The sequence below is a fragment of the Scylla paramamosain genome, chromosome 48, assembly GCF_035594125.1.
Source record: "Scylla paramamosain isolate STU-SP2022 chromosome 48, ASM3559412v1, whole genome shotgun sequence".
NCBI classification, from domain to species: domain Eukaryota; kingdom Metazoa; phylum Arthropoda; class Malacostraca; order Decapoda; family Portunidae; genus Scylla; species Scylla paramamosain.
In genome coordinates this window covers 7973566-7997694 of record NC_087198.1, presented here as the reverse complement: position 1 = coordinate 7997694, position 24129 = coordinate 7973566, and the positions used below count along the sequence as shown (strand labels likewise).

Sequence of the window (24129 nt, the reverse complement as noted above, 5' to 3'; positions counted from 1 at the left end):
TTCTCCTCTGCCTGTAAATAATGCAGTGGTGGGCTGGTGGTCTAAAGGCTGACTTCGATCCCTCCTCACGGTAGTTTCTCTGCTGTGAAGTTAGTTTCTGTCATAATGCGTCCGCTCCACCTGACCTTGCTGCTGCGCTGGGCCTTGACTCAGTCTGTACCTCATGGCAGTGTCCAGGTATTAGACGTAGCTCTCTCTCTCTCTCTCTCTCTCTCTCTCTCTCTCTCTCTCTCTCTCTCTCTCTCTCTGTGTGTGTGTGTGTGTGTGTGCTACACTTCCCAAAAGACTGCAATACCAAAAAAATCTACAAATAGAGAGTCATGGGAAAAAAAAATAAAAATGTGTACAATTGAAGTGAGTAATCCTTACTGGTTAAAAAAAGGACTTCTCGTCACACACGGAAGGAGAGAATAGATTGCCTTTGTCCTTTTCAGGCTGCTAAATTATTCAGGAGACTGGAGCACAAACGCATCTATATGAAAAGTAGGCAGTCATAAGAAAAGTGTCTGCAATTAAAGGGATAAAAAAATAAATAGGATGTTAATTTTGTTTCTCTTTAGGCTACAGAGATATTAAAGGGACTGCAAGTCTAAAAAAAAATATTTTGTAAAAATTGTGCAGCACTGTAGGGACTTTTCCTGCCTTGAAAAAAAGGAAGAGAGAGAATAAGAGGCTAATTTTGTCCTCTTTAGGCTACATTATAAAAGGGACTGCAGTACAAACGCATAGCTAAATAAATATGTTGTAAAAACTGTGCAGCATTGTAGGGACTTTTCCTGCCTTGAAACAAAGGAAGAGAGAATAAGAGGCTAATTTTGTCCTCTTTAGGCTCCATGATACAAGGGAATGCAGTACAAACGCAAGTCTCAACAGTAGAGAGTCAAAACCATCCAGCACTCAGTGACCCCATCGCGCTGGTCAGTAGAGGACCCGAGGCCATCAGACGCAGCGGAACCTTTCTGGGTCGTAAGGTGATAGTCCGGGGGACGTAAATAGGTGAGCATCCGGTGTGTGTCAGATAATCCAATACTTGCTTAAAGGTCAGGGAAATTGAGCACACCAGACACGCTCCACATTACACAAGCTCTCGTCTTCACCTCCATTCATTTCAGCCAGACGACGCGAGGAGGAAAGTGCGGGAGACTGGAATGAAGCGACTGGAGAGTTATGAAGGATGAGTATGAAGATTTTTTGTCTTTTTATTGATTGATTTATTTATTCATTCATTTATCTGTTTGTTTATTTATTTATTTTATTTATTTACTTATTTGTCTGGTGTGGGTTTGTGTCTCTAAGGTGTTGGGTCTGCTTGTCTTCTTTCTCAGATTTACACTATAATCTTTGAAGCAATACTCACATAAATGGGCACTGAATGTTTAGTAAAGCTCCCCAAAGATTTACACTATCGTTGTTCAAGCAATGCTCACCAGAGTGGGGACAACGTTTAGTAAAGCTTCCCAAGTGTAGGTAGTTTAATGTTTACTTAGTAAAACCACCGCGGGTTACTGAAAGAAAATGGTTCTCTCATAAGAGCGCAATGATGATTAATTTGGTCTCTTTCTTTATTTTTTGTATTTTATTATTTACTTATTTTTTGTTAATGGTAATGCATGACGTGAGCTGCAGCATCACCATTATGGACACACTCTTCAAGACCCCCATTATTGTCCTCTCTGTGTGAAATGCGTAGGGAAAGTACTTATAGAACACCAAATCCGAACTGTGGCCCCGGTATTTTGTGTTACTGGCCAGTGTTCAGTTATATGATGCTGCAAAGGGTTTTCGGGTCCTCCAGGCTCACTTCCCTAACCTTGCTCTGTACTCTCGCTCTTCCTTCTTACAAGTAGAAAGTGAGTCCATTGCAATATGAAAAGGATATAAAAAAGGTGCCAGATTATGAAGAAATGCAGTTGTAGTGTAGAATGTTACTAATATTGTACCGAAATGCATTATTCATACATATTTTGAAACTTTTAAAGCATTCTGCACATCTTACCATGTTGTTTTATATTTGACAGTGCCGCCGAAGTCCCGAGCGGCTTCGAGACAAGGAAGAGAAGCTCCGCGACTCACTTGAGCCAGTCAGTCAGTGGTCAGTGGCGTCAGCTTTGTTTTGGTGTACGCGTGAGTCTTGTGTTTTCTTGAACGCTTTTTTGGGCTTTAGGTGAACCAAAACTCTCCCAAAGCCTGTCCACAGTGGTCACCAGGTATGTTAACCTGGTAATGAGTGTATTTGGACATACACTGCTAGTGAAACTGGTGTGTCATGCCTCGCTTGGCTGGTAGGAAGCAAACGGTTGAAGAATCAGTTGCCAGACCATTAATAACTAACATTTTCTTAATTTTGCATATTTACTAGTTTTTGTATTTCATATGACTATCTAGGATGTAAGTGTTTCCAGTGCCATGAATCTAAAGGAATGGTGCTCGAAATGGGAGCTTGTAAGGCTGAGGGACACGAAAATAGGCTTGAGTGTTGGCGAGAGTGGGCGGTGCGCCTACTGTTTAGGCGTCTCTGCCCCTCACCAGTCACCACGCATCCCGCCGCTGTCACAGCATTCCCCGGTATATTACACTTGTTTCTGGAATGTTTACCGTAATGTCTGCAATCAGGAATCATCGTAAACATTAACCATTGTTGTCTTTCTGACCACCAGCACATCCTCTGCCGTTCCACCTTCTACCACTCCGATGTTATCTTCCACTTCCTTGTCGCTGTTTGATCCTCCATCACTTTCATAACCATCATCCACTGCCTTTCCCTCGTCACCACATCCTTCACCTGCACCACATCAACTCACTCCACTTCATCAACTCATTCACAGGAGGAATCATGTGTGGAGCCAAGAGTGAGAGAGCTGAGGTGAATCAACACTCTTTAGTAGAATGATTGTTCATCTCATTAAATTGAGAGTGACTTGTTGCTATGGGTTTATCTTTACCCCCACCAGCCCCACCCCAACCCAGCCTCCCCCAGCCTTACCTCCCCTAGTCTCACCTCCCCAGCCCCATCTTTCCAGCTTCCTGTTCCTAGTTTCGCCTCCCCAGCCTCACCTTCCCAGCCTTCCCTAGCCTCACCTCCTCAGTCTAACCTCCACAACCCTGTCTTTCTAGCCTCGCCTCCTCTCTCCTGCTTACCTTGCCACCCGACCCCCAGTTTCTCCACTCCCCAGCTTTAGTAGTAACGACCCCCGCAGGCCACGTAATTGCACGAGTCATTACCTTGTCTGTGTGTGTGTGTGTGTGTGTGTGTGTCCACGAGGAGGTAAGGAAGCAGCAGCAGAATTGGCCTTTAGGTATTTACATTGACTAATTTGGATAACGTGAATATGAAGCATCTCAGTTATGCTAGAGGTGGGATTAGGTTAGCGGATGTTAGCTGGTTGTCTGTCTGTCTGTCTGTCTACCTGTTCATTAGTCTTTGTGCCGATACATCAATGTATTTTTTTTTCTATTTACCTCAGTTTTGTTCTGTATCTATCTGTGTTTTTCTTTCTCTGCATATATCTATGTATCTCTCTATCTATCTATATGCATCTGCTGGTCTAATTTCATCAATCTATTTATATGTCTGTTATCTACCTATATAACTTCTCATTGCTCTCTCTCTCTCTCTCTCTCTCTCTCTCTCTCTCTCTCTCTCTCTCTCTCTCTCTCTCTGGTAGGCTCTGTGGTACGTCGTTCGTGTTGCAGTCTGAAGGTTACGCGTTCGATCATGGAAACCTTTTTCGTCACCTTCACGTGGATGTTGCGGCGTCATAACTCACTTAGAATCATTGATGCAGTGAGGCGCTGGTCACTGCACCGCGGGGGCGCTTCGATCATGAATACTATCGTGCGGGAAAATTGGTAACTTCCAGTAAAGTGTCCACCTAGTGTTAAGAAAGTGAGAGGAAGAAATGTTTGCCAACGCCCTTCATAAGGAGACCAAACGAACTGGAATAGACCAGAGAACCTCACGAGAATAAAACCTTTTGCTTCACATTTGGATTAAATTGTTGGACTTGCCTATAGACTCCCACACTCTGGCGTCTTGAGAGTTTTTTTTTTCTTTCACGAGGTTTCACTGCATAAATACAAAAATAAATTCAACCTCTTCCCTCTCACTCACAGTCTTCAAGGAACATTGTAGTGTTTGTTGTCCTCGTCACGAGCTCTTAAATAATAATATTAATAAAAAAAGAACAATAATATATATATATATATATATATATATATATATATATATATATATATATATATATATATATATATATATATATATATATATATATATATATATATATATATATATATATATATTAAGTATGACTCCTGGAGGTCCCGGGATGGTGTCATGCCGTGACTTCCCGAGTGACGTGAAAACCCTCCTTGAGACTTAGTTACTGGGGAAGTCTGCCTCCTAGTGGCGCCCGCTGGAAACGTAGGAACAAGCCTAAAGGATTGGGCCTACGGCTAAAGTGCTTCCCCGCGAGATGAATGTGAGGCGGGGAGTTGGACAAAATATTCCATCCTCCCTTCTCAATGAACGTTCATAGAGTAATAGGGTTCCGCCAGGCTTCGGAGCCTAGAACAGCTTCACTGATCCGGAGTCCTTCTGCTCCTTGGAGTTCTCTATCTCGTTGGGGTGGGGGCCGTCAGGGTGATTTGCCGAGTCGGTGGGTCAAACCCACTTACCCTCGACAGCGGTAGTCACTCTGGCGTTTCCGGGATGACGGCCCGCTGGTGGGGGGGTAGCGCTCTTCCTGCCTTCAAATACCAGCGGGTTCATGGCTTTGATAATGGGGTACACGGTGCGGATGCGGTACCAGTCCCCCCCGGGTCCGAGGGGCGGGCATAGAGCCTCTGTGTCCGTCCTTCGGATCAAGGGCGTCCTAGCAGAGCTCGCAGTCTGTGAATTGGTGTTTCGTGCTGCGGCGGGTCTAGTAAAGCAGATAGCCAATCGCCTGGCTGAGGGTGGCGTCCTCAGAACCGGAATCCTGTCGGGGGCGACTTCGGCAGGTAGGTTTCGCATCATCTGTGCCGTTGAAGACGGTAGGTGTGAGTAGTGCTGGCTTTAGCCCACTACCCTGTCGTCCCCTCCAAAGGGGTTGTCCTGGCCGCCTGCTATCGGCTGCTTGGTCACCAAGCGCGGGTAAACGGCGGTCGAACAAAGCATGACTCAATCAAGATTTTTGTTGCCCTTGGCCAGTGTCCTCCCTACATAAAAAAATATATATATATATATATATATATATATATATATATATATATATATATATACATAAAAAAAAAAAAAAAAAAAATATATATATATATATATATATATATATATATATATATATATATATATATATATATATATATATATATATATATATATATATATATATATATATATATATATATATATATATATATATATTTTACAATCAAAACCCGGAATCAGTCAAAACTAGTTTTAACTAGGTATTTTCAATGTGTTGGTGAACAACTAGTATTACCTAGGCAAAACTAGTTATACCTTAATGTGTTTGATATAACTAGAAATATCAAAGTTTAACTAGTTAAATCTAGTTTTATCTGATCGTGTAAGGTAAAACTAGATTCAACAACGGTACTGAATGTCAAAAGTAGGTGAGGGATATGACCACTCGTTTGAGTACCATTGCTCATTTGAGTACCATTTTTGGGGAACTCAAACATAATTTGTTTGTGTTTGTAGCTCATTTTAATATCTTTTTAGGTGGCTGAAACGTTTATTGGTCTATTAACATATGTGGGAATATATTTCCCACACTAAGTGTAGTAACAAATGTTTAATCGGACATGCAATGATAAACATGCTTTTATTCCTATCAAAATTATGTAGCGGTACCTTTGATAACATATAGGAAAAAAAATCTCTGCCAAATTGTCACAATTTATTTTTAACGAAATGTATTAAAATTCATTAAAACAATTATCAATTTATAATTCCAACTTGATTAAAATAAAACACAATAATAATGAAACGCATTTCATACTCTTCAATAAAACAAACTGTGTCAGACCCAAGACAAAGCGCTAGTAATTGAAGTTACAAAGATATTCATTATTTGTTTTTACATGACATACTATTGTGACACTTTGAATTACAAAGGACTTTATTTTTTTTTACATTTGCTAATGTTGGTTGCACAATGTTTTGTACAATGACATCTAAAGAATCCTTGGCCTGTTCCCACACTTGAACTAGTTGCTGCACTTCTTAAAGATATTTTTATGTCGGTAGGTATATCTTTCACATCTAGGAATAACTGTTTACACACATCAAATTCAGACCGACTATACAATTTCTTAAGAATGCCGTCTCTAGTACCTAACTTATACAATTCATCCTCACTTCTGTTTAAAACAACTGCAATGATATTCCGCAAATCTCCTTTTCCCTTGTCAACATCTGGAATTGGTACAGTGACATTTTGTCCCACACTTGCTGGAGGGTGAGACGCATCAGATACTGTCTTCATTCTTTTTGCCCGCTTTTTCAAACTAGTACTAGCTACTTGCCTATCATGTGATGTTTGTGCTTCAGAATTACAGTTTAAACATATAACATTAGATCCAAAGATATCCTTGCCGCTCTCAACGTTTATTCCACAAGATTCGTGAATATGTGAGCCACACTTCGAGCAGTAGTGACCTTCACTTATTTCCATTTCACACACACAACTCGAAAACACTTCACTTCTATTACTAGATCGTGAATTTATGTCATCTTGATTTGTCATCTGCAAAGCAACATTAGATTCCCCAACAGTGTCCTTGTTTACATGTGCAATTATCTTCTCCAAATCCTCCTCATTATTTACAACTTTAATCAATTCTCGTGGAATGCATGTTGTTGCAAGGCCAACCCTTGGTTCTACACCAAACATTGCTTTGTATGGGCTTCGATTTATACCAGAATGATGGGCTCTGTTCTTCATAAATTGTACAAAGCGTAATCCTTCGGACCACCTTGCTGTATCATTGTCTTTCATCCATCCACTTAACATATTTTCAATATCTTGATTTGCCCGTTCCACAGACCCTTGACTTTGACTCTGTCTTGGTTTTCCATGCACAATTTTCAACTCTGGCCACAAAGAAGCTAAGGACGTTATAACACTATTTACAAATTCTCTTCCGTTATCACTCTGTAAAATGCAGGATTAAAAAATATCAACAAGGTGATAAGCAACTTCTTCAGCACGTTTACATTGCAATGCACGTAGTATCACAAATTTAGTTAAATGATCTTGATAAACCATTATGAATTTATATTTTCCATCTGCTTGTGTCTGCATATCAATTAAGTCCACTTGACACCGACTATTTAGCTCTGAGTGTAAGATTGGTTTGAAAACAAGTCCTCTTTTATTTTTCTTACTTTGGCACACTTCACACATGGTCAAGAAGAGCTTTATCATATCGGCTGTCACATTTGCATATTTCCTTTTAATTTCACATTTCAGTCTATCTCGACCACCATGACCGATTGCTACATGAGATGTCTTAATGACTTCAAAAATCTCGGGAGCAGGAACGTAATAACGAACTTGGTCATTTTTGCTACTTGCAATCAGTTTTTGAACACCACCAATTTCAATGACATCAAACCGCTTCAGTCTTCTGTACTGTAGAGACGTTTTCTTCTTAGCAGTTTTAGCCTTTTTTACCTCCTGCAACAGTGAACCGTATTTTTCTGCAGTAAGTATGTTGTAGTGTGGTTCTTGTTGCACGTCCCACTTCAGTATGGTCTGTAAAAACATAGTCTCCCATTCAGTGTCAGCTGCCTGGTTAGGAGGGCGGTCAAGAGGGTGTTCAGGATGGTCAGGTGAGCTCCAAGCTGCCATCTTGTTGTATTGGTGGCTCACGAACAACTAAAAGGTGAAGTAAATCAGTGAACCAGCTAAATGAGAATGAATCCTCCCCCCCCTTCCCCCACCCTACAAACTATGACTCAGTAACATCTAACAAAGAAATAACAATTAAGGTAAACGGCAATGCAATAATCTGATATCAGAGGACAACACACGTACTAACCTGTGTCAATGCAGGAGGACAGCGGACTGAAACATACAAAAACTGACAAGCCAGCGTCCTCACTTCCGGTGTTTGTCAAGCGAGTCCCACCCTTATGGTCCCCACATGGTTCACTCCACTCCCTAATGCTACTTATACATAGAAATGTTTTCCCTGGCACTACACCAGTTTCACTTTTAGTCTAACCTAGTTTTCCCAAACTTAACAATTGTTAAAACTAGTTTTGACTGAAGTGTGTAGGTAAAACTAGGTGTAAAATACATTTCGTGTTTTACCGAGCCTTTATGTTAAGAAACTAGTTTTGCCTAGGTAATACTAGTTTTTACAAACAATAAATTATATTACTAGTTCTGACTAGTTGAAACTAGTTTTGGTTGATTTCGGGTTCTGACTGTAACATCTCGTGGAATGCATGTTGTTGCAAGGCCAACCCTTGGTTCTACACCAAACATTGCTTTGTATGGGCTTCGATTTATACCAGAATGATGGGCTCTGTTCTTCATAAATTGTACAAAGCGTAATCCTTCGGACCACCTTGCTGTATCATTGTCTTTCATCCATCCACTTTGTATATATATATATATATATATATATATATATATATATATATATATATATATATATATATATATATATATATATATATATATATATATATATATATATATATATATATAAAAAGTAAAGATTTCCCTCCAACTTGCAGTCCTCGTTTTCTAAGGTCTCCACGGCAGGTCTTAAACGCAGGTTGCAGGAAACTGAGGCCAGAGTCTTTTTTTTCTATAGCCTTTGTTCTACTATTAATATTCATTCTGCTTCGTGGGTCAGGAAGTGTTAAATTGATATATTCTCGTGTCTTAATTCTACACAATTCTAAAAACATTTTTTCTGTAAAGTGATGAAAAACGAGTCAATTCTATACCTTCAGTTTTTGTTTCATTAATACGAATCCCTGCGCTATGTAAATATAGTAATGTTTAACAGATATTTTTGGAGGGGCTTTTTATATTGTTCAGCACATAATCTTAGCCACGTTCCTTCACAGTGAGGAGGGATGAATAGTCTGTATCCCTAGCCTTTGTTGTACTGATACCATTCCTTATGCCGTGACTTTTTATATTGTTCAGCACATAATCTTAGCCACGTTCCTTCACAGTGAGGAGGGATGAATAGTCTGTATCCCTAGCCTTTGTTGTACTGATACCATTCCTTCTGCCGTAACTTCAGTAGTTTCCACGAAATATTTTTTCTCACTTTGAAAGTTCTTTACGACATAAATCTCAAACATGTTCTTGAAAAGTGAGAAAACAGGATTACTTCTCTCTGTCCTTTGTTTTACTCCTACGATTCCTTCTGTTTCCTTGGTTCGGTAATCTCAAACTGACATTTTCTCGTTTTCGTAATTCCTCAGGGGAGAAATTTCAAGCACGTCCTTCAGAGCGGGGAGGCCTGTGTCTTGTTTACCTTTAAACTTTGCTCTGGTGATGTGATTTGTTCTGCGATGTAACGTTAATAGTCTTCAGTACACATCTTCTACTTTGCTTTAATAATACCATTCCATCTGGTATGTGTGTCTTAAGCTGATATATATACATATATATATATATATATATATATATATATATATATATATATATATATATATATATATATATATATATATATATATATATATATATATATATATATATATATGATATTTCTTTCTTTCTTTCTTTCTTTCTTTCGAGGGAATTTGTAGCATGGTACAGAAAAGTGAAGGAGAGGAGTACTCTTTACCTGAAGCTTTTGTTTTGGTAATACGATTCCTTGTGGTGTGTGACTTAAGTATTGTTTTTGTAAGGTCTTTAAGACAGAATTTCACCACGTGCCTGGAGTGTGAGGCGGGAAGAGTCAGTTCTTTATCGTTGGCCTTTTGTTCTTTTTATTTCATCTCGACAGAATCTCGGCCACTTCCCTGAAAAGTGAGGACCAACGAATACATGACTTAATTGTGGGTTTCTTATACTAATGTGATTCCTTTTGTTGTGTAAGTTAGTGAGTTTAAGTGATGTATTCTCGTTTTCTTAATTCTTCTTGACTATTTTCAACCACGTTCCAGAAAACTAAGGAAGGGTTAGAATTCCTTATCTCTGTCTTGTAATGTGGCAATGCAAATCCTTCTCTGATGTAGATTTTACGTTTTTTTTTTCTTTGATTATCGGAATTGTTGTGGGCAGATTGCAAACCATGTTCATTAGGAAAAGTTTTATCAGTATTTAAGGAAATATTTCATTTTTCTCTCGCCAAACTTTGGAGGACACTAATCTGAGCCACGTTCAAGGTGAAGGCTTCGTTTCATGGAATAGAAAAGGGTGTGTTTTGTTAATGTATAGCGGCAGATTCATCCCAGAGCGTGTCTTTACAAGCTAGGGAGTCTTAGGCAAACATTTTCTTTTCTTCTTCAATTCCTCTGGATAGAAATCTGAGCCACATTCCTGGCAAAGTGAGAAGAAGTTTGTGTTTTCTTTATTTATTGCGTTAGTTTTATTTCCAGGGCTCATTTTTGACACGTAAGTATATGTTTTATTTTTATGTATTACTTTTTTGATGAGGGAGGTGGACGTGACCAGAGTTTGAACTGAGCAGATTGAAAAGGCTAGCGTTAACTGACTGAACCATGAGGCACTTGTTTTGTGCGTGTCAGCAAGCTACTGGCTCGAGTACTTCAGCCTTTTTAGTGTTTATCTTATCGATGGTCAGTGAAATTCGGTACTGTTCGGAACGGAACGGAAGAAAAGAGTGGGGGAAATAAAAAAAGAACAATATAGAGAAAGAGAATTTTGGGTGAATACGGGATGAAACAATGGGGAGAAAGACAGCTGGTACTGTTCGAACCCCTTGACTTACGTGACTTTTCATCAGCCTTTGTGGAATGATATAAAGTGTGGCTGTCAAAGACACTGCTGGCAGCGTAAAGGATGACAGGATACTTCACACCTTTTGTGCTTGTTTCATTGCTGGTCACTTAACAAAAAAATGTGTGTGTGTGTGTGTGTGTGTGTGTGTGTGTGTGTGTGTGTGTGTGTGTGTGTGTGTGTGTGTGTGTCCGTGTGTCTGTGTGTCTGTGTGAATGTATGTGTTTTATTCATTCAGCACTAGGAAGCAGACAAGTATTAAAACAGTTTCTCTATTTACTAGTGATGAAAATGGTAGAACACACACACACACACACACACACACACACACACACACACACACACACACACACACACACACACACACACACATTTAAGGACATCACACGTTGGTAGAGTAGCTGTTAATCCATTAACTGAGGATTACATTGGCGAGGCAGTTTGATATAATGGGTGTGGCACATAAACAGCTGCGGTGCTCTTTGGTGTATACATTTGCTTGGTGTCAACACAGTTACGTACTTAATAACTTGCTGCTTCGTTCTCCGACATGGTCTGTATTTCCTGCTGTCTGTGACTGGAGCTGTTTCCACACACAAGTGTTCTCAATGAAAACTACATTGCCTTTCTTTCGGATCTACCTTTTTTTTTTTTTTGCGGGAAAGAATGACTTTGTGAACCATTATCTTGCCCTCATTCCTTCACCGCTCATCCAGATTTATATATATATATATATATATATATACTCCTTCACCTCGGAGTCCTCATCTGGGAAGGGGACCACAAATGTCCCCAGGTTGCACTGCTCTTCAGATATCGACTAAATGTCTTGACAACCCCCCCAACTTTTTTCCATAAACTTGTGCAACATTCGCGGTCTAAGATCTAATTTCCAATCTGTAGAACACCACCTCTCCTCTTGTAAACCTCATCTTCTTTTCGTCACTGAAACACAAGTGTCTGACGCAACAAACATTTTCAAATTATTTACAAAACTAAAGTGCAAATATAGTTATGGTTATATTTCTACGTCACATGTACAGAGAGAGACAGAGAGAGAGAGAGAGAGAGAGAGAGAGAGAGAGAGAGAGAGAGAGAGAGAGAGAGAGAGAGAGAGAGAGAGAGAGAGAGAGAGAGCTTTGCGTGTCTATATTAATTAAAAATTCTTGAGAGAGATTTTAGAAGTTTCTATTAAACCTTGCCTGAGGGGATATGGAAGAAGGGAGAGGGGAGGAAGGGGGAAGGGAGAGGTGAGAGGGAGGATGGGAAGGGGAGCGAAGGGGGAGAGAGGGAGGGAAGGGAGGAAGGAAAGGGTTGAAGAAAAGAGGAAAGTTAAGGAAGAGATGATTGCTGTGTTATCATGTTCTGTTTATCTATTTATTAATTAATTTATTTATTTACTTATTTTTATAGGTGAGAATTGCGATTGTGAAGGAGCATTTTTGTTTGTTTGTTTGTTTGTTTGTTTGTTCTTGTTTAACCTGTCTTTCGTTCCTCGTTTCTTTGTTTTATATTGTTTGTATTTTCTGGTGTTGTTCTTGTCTTCCTGTTACTCCTTTTTTTGGCTCCTTTTCTCCTTCACCTCCTCTCCCCGTCCTTTTCCTTTTTTTCCTTTTTCTTCTCTTACTTTTCATCTTCCTCTTCCTCCACCACCACCACCACAACTAATTTTTTTTCTTCTTCCTCCTCTTTATTTTCCTTCACCACCACCACCACCACAAGTTCCCTCCACATTGATCACATTGTCAGTCTCTCCTCACTCGATCCCTAGTATACAGCGGCACTCATTCCTCACCTAGTGGCGGCAGTTAGGGTGCACGTCACTCCCGGGTGTTACAGGAGACTCATTACAGGACAATAAACACGTTGCAGAGGCTCAGGTGTTATCACTATTTACCTGGATATAAACACCTTCATTATTCTCCACTCGGGTCGTCTGTGTTTTTTCCCTGACAGGTTCAAGATTGACTTAAAGAGACAAGAAGGGAGTGGTTCATAAATAGAATGGTGGATGAATGGAATAGAGTAAGGAATCAGGTCATTAGTGCAGAGTTATATGGGAGTTTTAAAAGATTGGACAAATTTATGAATGATTAGTGGAAATTGATGTGTTTTGTAAAGACTGCCACGTGTAGGCCTGATGGCTTCTTGCAGCTTCCCTTGTTTCCTTTGTAATGTTCTTATAGCCTCGTGTTCTTGAGCTTTTTCTGTCTCACCAGGGCTATTTTCAGAGGCTACAGAGATGCTTTCTGAAGTTGTCACGCGTGTTTCTCCCACTGGTTAGGTAGAATCCTCGATCACCTGCTGCTACAATAATGATCATTGCGTAGGGAGGGGGTGGCAGCTTTACTGGGGGGGGGGGGCGCCTCTACTCTCGACCTTGCTCTCTCACGCTTTGCTGCCTTACGTGGAGCGAACACGACCTGGGAAGACATAAACCGATAAAGGAGGAAGAGGAGGAGGAGAAAGAAGAGAGGGAGGAGGAGGAGGAGGAGGAGGAGAAGGAGTACTTGGCGGAATAAAAGAAAGCTAAGTACAGCGGAGACAAGTGGGAGTGAAAACCTGAAGAGGAAAATAAAAAGGGAAATGAAGAGAAAGTTGCTAATGATAAGAATGAAGGTTACGAGACTCTGGAAGAAGAAAGAAAATGAAGAGGTGAACCAGAGGGATGAATAAGAGAACATGAAAATGAAGAGAAAGGATGAGATGAAGAGGAGAAGGAAATGGAGAAAGAGGAGGAGGAGGATTAAGAATAGAAGGTCGAAGAGAAGGAAGAAGAGGAGGAATGGGAAAATTACAATGAAGGGAGAGGAGGAGGGAGACGAGGAGGACAAGAAACAGAAAGAGAAGAAAAGAGAAAGAGAGAAAAAAAATCAGTAAGACGGAGTAAGGGAAGATGAAAAACAGAGGAACACGAAAAAAATAAAAAAAAGAAGAAGAAAAGGATAACATCAACAGTATCACAAGTTCATTACCTTCACACGGTGTTCACTTGACTGACTTTATGAAATTCGTGCACACCTTTGGTTTTCGCTGACCAGTGCTCACCTCAGCCCCTGCTTGCCTGATATCCTGCTTGAGGGAGAGTGAATGCCTTGAAATTAGTGATTAGCGGACGGCGAGGGGCGGAGAAGGAGGCTGGCAAGGGTGGAAAGGAGGTAGTGGATAGGTGGAAGGATGGATGGACTAGAATGGTGGATCGGATGGTTGTTAGTGGGTGGCGTGGATGGTTGATGGAAGGATGGAAAGACTAGGATGGAAGGATAGAAGACTAGGATGGACTAGGATGAATGATGTCTGGACTTGGATGGTTCACAGTGGATGGTCAGGATGAAAAGTAATGATTTTGTCAGTTTTTTATCGTACTGTGAACTTCAGAGGGAAAAATGTCGAAAAAAATGACTTGAGGGGAATGTGTCCAGAGGGGAGAATGTTTAAAGGGGAAAATGATCAGAGGGAAGAATGAATAGAGGGAAAAATGTGTAGAAAAGGAAAATATCAGGAAAATTACTTGAGGGAATCATATTTACAAAGGAAAATATCTAAAGAGGAAAATGATGAGAGGAAAATAATTACTAAAAGGAAAATGACAACAAAGAAAATTACCACAAAGAAGAAAATGAAAAGGAAAACTGTTCAGTGGGGAAATTATGTACAGGAGAAAATAACGAGAGAAAAAAAATAACAAGATGAAAAAAAAAAAAAATGGTGAGGGAAAATTTCAATAGAAAAATTACTTCTTTCTTTTCGATATGGTTCCCGTGACCTCGTTGTAGTGTGAAAATACTCATACATACAAGGCAGGGAGCGTTGTAATTCTATCTAGACGCTTGACCTCAGCTGACAGTCTTAACAAGGCCCTCACATCCTCTTTCTCTCTCCCTCCTTCCCTTCCTTCTTCCTCTTTACCTTTTTTTCTTCCTTCTTCTCTTTCTTTCTGTTCTTCCAGATGTTCTTCTCCCACACTTCCTGGTTTCCTCTTTTTCTTAACCTCTCCTCATTCTTCTCCTCCTCATCTTTCTCTTCCTCTTTCTTCCTCTTACTGTTTACTTTTCTTTTACGCGTTCTGCTTTCCTAACTTCTTCCTGCTCTCTGTACTCCTTTCCTACTCATTCCTCCTACTCTTTTTATTCCTGTCTATTTTTTCTTCTCTTTATTCCTTTCCAGTCTTTCTTTTCCTCCTCCCTTGTCCAATCTATTGTCTTTCTTCTTCTTCCTTCTCACATCCTCTCCTTCTAATCTTCAAATGTTCATTTCCTCATGTTCCTTACGTCTCTACTTGTCATAATCTTCATCAGTAATCTTCCTACACCTTCCCATTTTTCCACTGCCTTCATATTAATCAGTCCCACAATGAGATGAATAAAAATGTTGAAAGGTGATGAAATTGATCCTGCGCTATTCATGTGGCTACAGATGGAGGCGCAGCAAATGAAAGTGAAACAGAGCGCTCCAGTACTGTAGTTATTCACACTTGTTAGCTGGCAGGGGAGAGAGGTCGTGAAGCAGCGCTCATGGCATTGTTAGAGTGAACGAGTGAGTCAGTGAGTCAGCGAGTCAGCGAGTGAACTTGAAGAAGGAATGTGAAGAAGATCGATATGGCTAGAGAGAGAGAGAGAGAGAGAGAGAGAGAGAGAGAGAGAGAGAGAGAGAGAGAGAGAGAGAGAGAGAGAGAGAGAGAGAGAGAGAGAGAGAGATTATGTAACAGTAAGAATCATGAAAAATATGAGTGAAATATTTGCAAAGTATGTAAAGTAAAATAACATAGAGATTGCAGAGATATTACACACACACACACACACACACACACACACACACACACACACACACACCCACACTGACACACACACACACACACACACACACACACACACACACACACACACACACACACCCACATTGACAAACACACACACACACACACACACACACACACACACACACACACACACACACACACACACACACACACACACACACACACACACACACATACACACACACACACACACACACAGTTTCCATGATAGTTATAACTTCTTCTTACCTCCTACACCACCACCACCACCATCACTTACTCCTGCTCCCTCATTATCTTATCTTATCTACTAATCCATTTCACCCTCCTCTCCTCACTCTTGGTCTCCCCTGCAGGATTTGCCCTAATTAGAGTCAGGAAGGATGAGAATAGAGGAGGAGGCAGCAGACACCTGCCAAAACGATAATTACTCCCAGTGAGGTCTAAAGCACGGTTCAGCGGGTGCTGTGAACTTATCATTAAACTCAGCTGTGACCTCACTGAACGTTTCCCTTTGTGTCTCACAACACAAGGGGGTAGTCACAGCCTGCCCTCTAAAGACAACTCTCTTCCTCTACACAAAACTACAAGCACCTAATAACACGCACACCCTTCACTCTAAAATTTTAAAATCATGGCGACTCCTACACCTGCCTCGGAGTCCCCATCTGGGGAGGGGACCATAAATGTCCCCAGGTCGGACTGCCTTTCCGTCGACGACCCTAAGTGTCTTGACACCCCCCTCAACTTTTTCTTCATTAACTTCTGCTACATTCGCGGTCTAAGATCTAATTTTCAATCTGTAGAACACCACCTCTCCTCTTCTAAACCTCATCTTCTTTTCCTCACTGAAACTCAGGTGTCTGAGGCAACTGACAGTAGCCCCTTTTCTGTTCCCTCCTACTTTCTCTATCCTCATTTTTTATCCAAAGCAGGATGCTGCGTTTATGTGCGCAGTGACTTAACCTGCTCTCGTGCCCACGCTCTTGAATCTTCCGAGTTTTCCACCATCTGGCTACGACTACAGAGTCATTCTCATACTAAATTTATCTGTGCTGATAACCTCTCTCCTAACTCCTCTGACTATAAGAAATTCTTTGACTACTTAACTTCCAAAGTGGAGCACATTCTGACCCTCTTCCCTTTTGCAGAGATCTCCATTCTTGGAGACTTCAATGTTCACCACCAGCTTTGGCTTTCCTCTCCCTTCACTGACCATCCTGGTGAACTGGCCTACAACTTTGCTATCCTCCATGACCTAGAGCAATTGGTACAACACCCTACTCGTATTCCTGACCGTCTTGGAGATGCGTCCAACATTCTTGACCTTTTCCTGACCTCTAATCCTTCTGCTTATGCTGTCACCCTTTCTTCTTTGTTGGGCTCCTCCGATCACAATCTCATATCTTTATCTTGTCCTATCACTCCAATCCCTCCTCAGGATCCCCCTAAGCGAAGGTGCCTCTGGCGTTTTGCCTCTGCTAGTTGGGGGGACCTGAGGAGGTATTTTGCTGATTTTCCTTGGAATAACTACTGCTTCCGTGTCAGAGACCCGTCTTTGTGTGCTGAGCGCATAACAGAGGTGATAGTGTCTGGCATGGAGGCGTACATTCCTCACTCTTTTTCTTGTCCTAAACCTTCTAAACCTTGGTTTAACACAGCTTGTTCTCGTGCTATACATGATAGAGAGGTGGCCCACAAAAGGTACTTAAGCCTTCCATCACCAGAATCTCATGCACTTTATATTTCTGCCCAGAACCATGCCAACTCTGTTCTCCAACTAGCCAAAAACTCCTTCATTAACAGAAAATGTCAAAACCTTTCAAGATCTAACTCCCCTCGTGATTTCTGGCATCTAGCCAAAAATATCTCCAATAACTTTGCTTCTTCTTCTTTCCCTCCTCTACTTCAACCAGATGGCACCACTGCTATCACATCTATTTCTAAAGCTGAACTCTTTGCTCAAACCTTTGCTAAAGACTCTACCTTGGACGATTCTGGGCTTGTTCCTCCCTCTCCTCCACCCTCTGACTACTTCATGCCACTTATTAAAATTCTTCGTAATGATGTTTTCCATGCCCTCGCTGGTCTAAACCCTCGGAAGGCTTATGGACTTGATGGGGACCCTCCTATTGTTCTCCGAAACTGTGCCTCCGTGCTTGCTCCTTGCCTAGTCAAACTCTTTCAGCTCTGTCTGTCAACATCTACCTTTCCTTCTTGCTGGAAGTTTGCCTACATTCAACCTGTTCCTAAAAAGGGTGACCGCTCTAATTCCTCAAACTACCGTCCTATTGCTTTAATTTCCTGCTTATCTAAAGTTTCTAAATCTATCCTCAACAGGAAGATTCTTAAACATCTATCACTTCACAACCTTTTATCTGATCGCCAGTATGGGTTCCGTCAAGGCCGCTCTACTGGTGATCTTTTGGCTTTCCTTACTGAGTCTTGGTCATCCTCTTTTAGAGACTTTGGTGAAACTTTTGCTGTTGCCTTGGACATATCAAAAGCCTTTGATAGAGTCTGGCACAAACCTTTGATTTCAAAACTACCCTCCTACGGTTTCTATCCTTCTCTCTGTAACTTCATCTCAAGTTTCCTTTCTGACCGTTCTATTGCTGCTGTGGTAGACGGTCACTGTTCTTCTCCTAAATCTAATAACAGTGGTGTTCCTCAGGGTTATGTCCTGTCACCCACTCTCTTCTTATTATTCATTAATGATCTTCTAAACCAAACTTCTTGTCCTATCCACTCTTATGCTGATGATACCACCCTGCACTTTTCCTCGTCTTTTCATTGACGTCCAACCCTTCAGGAGGTAAACATATCACGCAGGGAAGCCACAGAACGCCTGACTTCTGATCTTTCTAAAATTTCTGATTGGGGCAGAGCAAACTTGGTATTGTTCAATGCCTCAAAAACTCAATTCCTCCATCTATCAACTCGACACAATCTTCCAGACAACTATCCCCTCTTTTTCAATGACACTCAACTGTCCCCCTCTTCTACACTGAACATCCTCGGTCTGTCCTTTACTTATAATCTGAACTGGAAACTTCACATCTCATCTCTAGCTAAAACAGCTTCTATGAAGTTAGGTGTTCTGAGACGTCTCCGCCAGTTTATCTCACCCCCCCAGCTGCTAACTCTGTACAAGGACCTTATCCGTCCATGTATGGAGTATGCTTCACATGTCTGGGGGGGTTCCACTCATACTGCTCTTCTAGACAGGGTGGAATCAAAAGCTTTTCGTCTCATCAACTCCTCTCCTCTAACTGACTGTCTTCAGCCCCTCTCTCACCGCCGCAATGTAGCTGTCTTCTACCGCTATTTTCATGCCAACTGCTCTTCTGATCTTGCTAACTGCATGCCTCCCCTCCTTCCGCGGCCTCGCTGCACAAGACTTTCTTCTTTCTCTCACCCCTATTCTGTCCACCTCTCTAACGCTAGAGTTAACCAGTATTCTCAATCATTCATCCCTTTCTCTGGTAAACTCTGGAACTCCCTGCCTTCTTCTGTATTTCCACCTTCCTATTACTTGAATTCCTTCAAGAGGGAGGTTTCAAGACACTTATCCACCAATTTTTGAACACTGCTTTGACCCTTTTATGGGACTGCCATTTCAGTGGGCATTTTCTTTTTGGTTAGATTTTTGTTGCCCTTGGCCAGTATCCTTCCTACATAAAAAAAAATAATAATAATACTTTGTTACAGGTGTCTTTCCCCCTTATGATGATACAGGTTGTACTCACGAAGCTGATTAACCTGGTGCAAGTTGTCAAGTAATCTTACCTGTGTGTGAGTCATTCCACGTGTCTCTTCTCTCTCTCTCTCTCTCTCTCTCTCTCTCTCTCTCTCTCTCTCTCTCTTTGTCTCTGTCTCTCATCATATACATTAATGATATAGATAAAGGAATTGTCTCCAGAATCTGTAAGTTTGCCGACGACACGAAGTTAGGATTAGACGTTTCGACTCCGGAGAAAGTAGAACAACTTCAGCTTGATCTCCATAAGCTGGGAGAGTTGTCAGACAAATGGCAGATGCCATTTAATGCAGCCAAGTGCAAGGTCATGCACATTGGGTACCGCAACCCCCAATATGAGTACGTTCTTAAGGGAAAGGCTCTGAAGAGCACTGACTCGGAGAAAGAGTTATTACCAATGACCTCAAGTTCTCGAAGCAGTGTATAGCTGTAGAGAAGAAGGCTCAGAAACTTTTGTGCTACTTAAAGAGACAGTTTGGATATTGTAAAAAAAAAAAAAAAAAAGTACTATCACTGTACAACTCTCTCGTCCGTCCACATTTGGAGTACGTAGTTCAGTTTTGGAGTCCTTCTTACCGTAAAAACATCACAAGACTGGAGAGAGTACAGGCCAGGGCGACCAAACTGATTCCTGAGCTTAGACACATGTGTTATACAGAGTGCCTGAAGGAGTTGAACCTCTTCTTACTGGAGACCAGAAGGCTTTGTGGTCAGCTCATAGAGGTATTTAAGATACTTCGAGGTTTTGACAACGTGGACTACAGGTGCTTGTTCCAGCTGAGTGAGGGGCGCACTCGTATCAATGGCTACAAACTTGAACTGAAGCGTTACAACAGAGATCTTTGTGGGAACTTCTTTTCCTACAAAATCTGCAGTCGTTTTGAATGCGCTTCCCTCAGATGTCGTCAATAGTGACTCTGTAGAGCAGTTCAAGACAAGACTCGACGAGGTGCTGCCTACGTAGACTCGATGTCGCCTGGACATGTGTTTCTAACTTAGCTTGAGTCTCTTTCAGTACTCCCTGTATGGGTCATAAGGCCTTCTGGAGTACTTCTCTTCCTTGTAACTCCTTGTAACTTGTAACTCTCTCTCTCTCTCCTCTCTCTCTCTCTCTCTCTCTCTCTCTCTCTCTCTCTCTCTCTCTCTCTCTCTCTCTCTCTCTCTCTCTCTCTCTCTCTATCTCTCTCTCTCCTCTCTCTCTCTCTCTCTCTCTCTCTCTCTCTCTCTCTCTCTCTCTCTCTCTCTCTCTCTCTCTCTCTCTCTCTCTCTCTCTCTTTCTCTCTCTCTCTCTTCCACACTTTCCTTCCTTCCCCTGATCTGAGACTAGTCGAGTGGAAGAAAAAAAGGAGAGGAGGAGAAAGAAGACGAGGAGAAGGAGGAGAAGGAAGAAGAGGAGGAGGAAGAGGAGGAGGAGGAGGAAGCAACAATGTTCAGGCGAGATATGTAATGAATAACATGCCACTGTCAAGCACCGATATAGAAAAAGATCTTGGTGTCGTTGTGTCAAACGACCTAAAGCAGAGTTAACACTGCATAGTAACAGTAAGGACGGCAAATGAATTAGTAGGGTTCATTGGAAGAACCTTTGAATTTAAATGAGAAAAGGTTATACTTGCCTTATATAACTCACTGGTGCGCCCTCATCCAGAATACTGTGAAGAACATAAGAACATAAGAAATAAGGGAAGCTGCAAGAAACGACCAGGCTTACACGTGGCATTCCCTGTATGAAATATACCTATCTATTTCCATCTATTATCCCCATTCATAAACTTGTACAGTACTGTGTACAGTGCTTGGTCACCATATTTTAAAAAAGACATTGAAAAAAAACTAGAAAAGATACAGCGCAGAGTCACAAAGATTATTCCAAGAATGCGCAATAAGCCGTATGAGGAACAACGGCAAGAACTAAACCTATTTAGCTTAACGAAGCGTAGGATAAGAGGAGACCTAATTGAAGTGTTCAAAATTTTCAAAGGATATAATAACATTGATGCACATAAATATTTCACCATTGATCATTCTAAACTAACAAGAAATAATGGATTGAAGATTATACTCAAACGTTTTAAATATCACGAAGCCAAACATTTTTTTTTCTTTAAACGTATAATAGATATATGGAATAAACTTCCTGCAGAGATTGTGAACAGTAATACTAATGAATCATTGAAAAATAAAATAGACAAATATTTAAAAGTAAATCCCCAACAAGCTCTCTTCTTGTCCGAATAATTACTAAATTCACTAGTAAACTCTTATTTTGCAGACACCAATTTTATTATAAATTGCATTAACTTTCCCATGGGCGTATAGAGTTCACCGTAGGGTGAATAGTACAATTTCTTTTTCATCCTTTCCTATGAAAACTCCATGTCAGTTTCTCCATACTGCATGGTACTTTTCCCAGCTATTTCCATATCAGCGCAAGCTGGAGGGAGTGGTGGGTGGGGAGGAGCCTTCTGCTATGCTGTTCTGTCTCTCTTCCCTGTAGCTAGTTAGAAGTAGTTACCAAACAGCCTTTCAAGGACCAAAATGTCTGTTGCTGTTTGGCTTTCCTTTGTATTTCTTTGTATCCCTCCCTATTCCTCCTCCTACCCTTTTTCCTGTGTTAGTTAATCATGCAGACTCATTTTTTCATCAGTTCATTTTTCTCATGTTTCTCTTCATTTCTCCTTTCCAGTCACTAAGTCAGGTTATACTAGTGTTTGTATACGTCTCTCTCTCTCTCTCTCTCTCTCTCTCTCCTCTCTCTCTCTCTCTCCTCTCTCTCTCTCTCTCTCTCCTCTCTCTCTCTCTCTCTCTCTCTCTCCTCTCTCTCTCTCTCTCTCTCTCTCTCTCTCTCTTTTTTTTTTTTTTTAAACATAGGTACATTGTCACCCGAAGGCGCACTGCCGTGTGCAACCTATTTTAGGGGTGGGACACAGCACACAATTATAAATATAAAGATATATGCATATATATACATTCTTTATGGGCTTACTTATTTAGCAGGGGGGTTGGGAACGAGCCCCTCCAGTGGTGTGCTGCTAACTTCACGTCCTGGGTATCCATCCCCCCTGATATGAGGGACGGAGGACGCGAAGACGTTCCACAGTCTGGAGACTCGCCCCCAAAAAGTGCGCTGGTGTTGGCTGGAGCGGGAACGTGGCACTTCCACTGAGTCACCACTGGATAACACCGTTCTCGTGTCCCGCGAGGTGACTCTGGTGGGCAGCCGTAGTCCCGCCAGATGTGGCACACCCTGCACCTGTGCCTTGTGGAACACCACAAGGGCTGCCACGTCCCTGTGGTGTTCTAGCGTGTCGACGGGAGCCTCAGGATGGGCTGGGGCACCTGCTGCTTCCACCAGTCGCAGCGCCCGTCGCTGGATTCCGTCGAGCTTGCTGATGTGTGTGGCAGCACAGGACATCCAGGAGAGTGCGGCATATTCTAAATAAGGCCGTATCTGGGCCTTGTAGAGCAAGAGCCTCCCTCTCCTGTCGAGCAAGTTGGCCACCCTCCTCAAGGAGGAGACTCGGTGTGAGGCCTTAAGGGCAATGTGTTTGACGTGGCGGTCAAACCGCAGCCCTCGATCCACCTCCACCCCAAGAATCTTGACGGACTCCTGGAGTTCGAGAGGAAGGCCACCAAAGCTTAGCCCTCCCTCCACTGCTGGCTTGGCAGCGGGGGATCGAGAAACTACCATTGCCTGTGTCTTCTCCGGAGCAAAGGTCACCTGCCAGCGTGCCCCCCGACTCCTGTATCACCCCAAGCTGCTGATTGATCTCTTCAGCAGCACGCACACTTTCGTGTCGAGGGTAGGTACAGGAGAGAGTGCAATCGTCAGCATAAGCTGAGACCGCCGCCAGCTGTCGGAGAAGATCGTCCACGTAGATGTTCCACAGGACTGGCCCCAGCACTGAGCCCTGTGGCACTGACGCTCTCACCGGGAGGGACTCGGACGCTTGCCCATTGACAAACGACCTGGAGGGTCCTTCCTTGGAGGTAGTCGCCAAGGAGCTGGAGGAGGTCACCCTGGATCCCCTTTGCCCTCAGCTTTTCCAGAAGGCCCCCATGCCAGACCCTGTCGAAGGCGCCCGCTATATCTAGGGCCACCACAACAGAGTCGAGGCCGCCGTCAAGGGCGTCCTGCCAGCCCCCGGTGAGGAGCATGAGGAGATCGGAGGTGGACCGCCCAGGTCTGAACCCAAACTGTTGGTCCGAGAGGAGGTAATTGTCCTGGAGGTGGCGACACACCACATCTGCCACCACCCTCTCGAACACTTTCTCCACCACAGAGAGGGGAAAGTGTACGAGAGGGTGGTGGCAGATGTGGTGTGTCGCCACCTCCAGGACCTCTCTCTCTCTCTCTCTCTCTCTCTCTCTCTCTCTCTCTCTCTCTCTCTCTCTCTCTCTCTCTCTCTCTCTCTCTCTCTCTCTCTTCCACACTTTCCTTCCTTCCCCTGATCTGAGGACTAGTCGAGTGGAAGAAAAAAGGAGAGGAGGAGAAGGAAGAGGAGGAGGAGGAGAAGGAGGAGGAGGAAGAAGAGGAGGAGGAGGAGGAGGAGGAGGAGGAGGAGGAGGAGGAGGAAGAAGAGGAAAAGGAGGAGAAGGAGGAGGAGGAGGAGGAGGAGGAGGAG

At 42.3% G+C, this 24129-nt stretch overlaps 1 long non-coding RNA gene across 1 annotated transcript in view; it reads left to right on the top strand.

Moving 5' to 3' along the window:
• Nucleotides 1-1063: 1063 nt before the first annotated feature.
• LOC135095255 (uncharacterized) overlaps nt 1064-24129 on the top strand; it is a 28335-nt gene continuing 5269 nt past the window's right edge. Inside the window, exons 1-2 of the long non-coding RNA XR_010264172.1 lie at nt 1064-1178; nt 2019-2092. This is a non-coding gene — a long non-coding RNA (uncharacterized LOC135095255). The remainder of the gene's footprint in view (nt 1179-2018; nt 2093-24129) is intronic.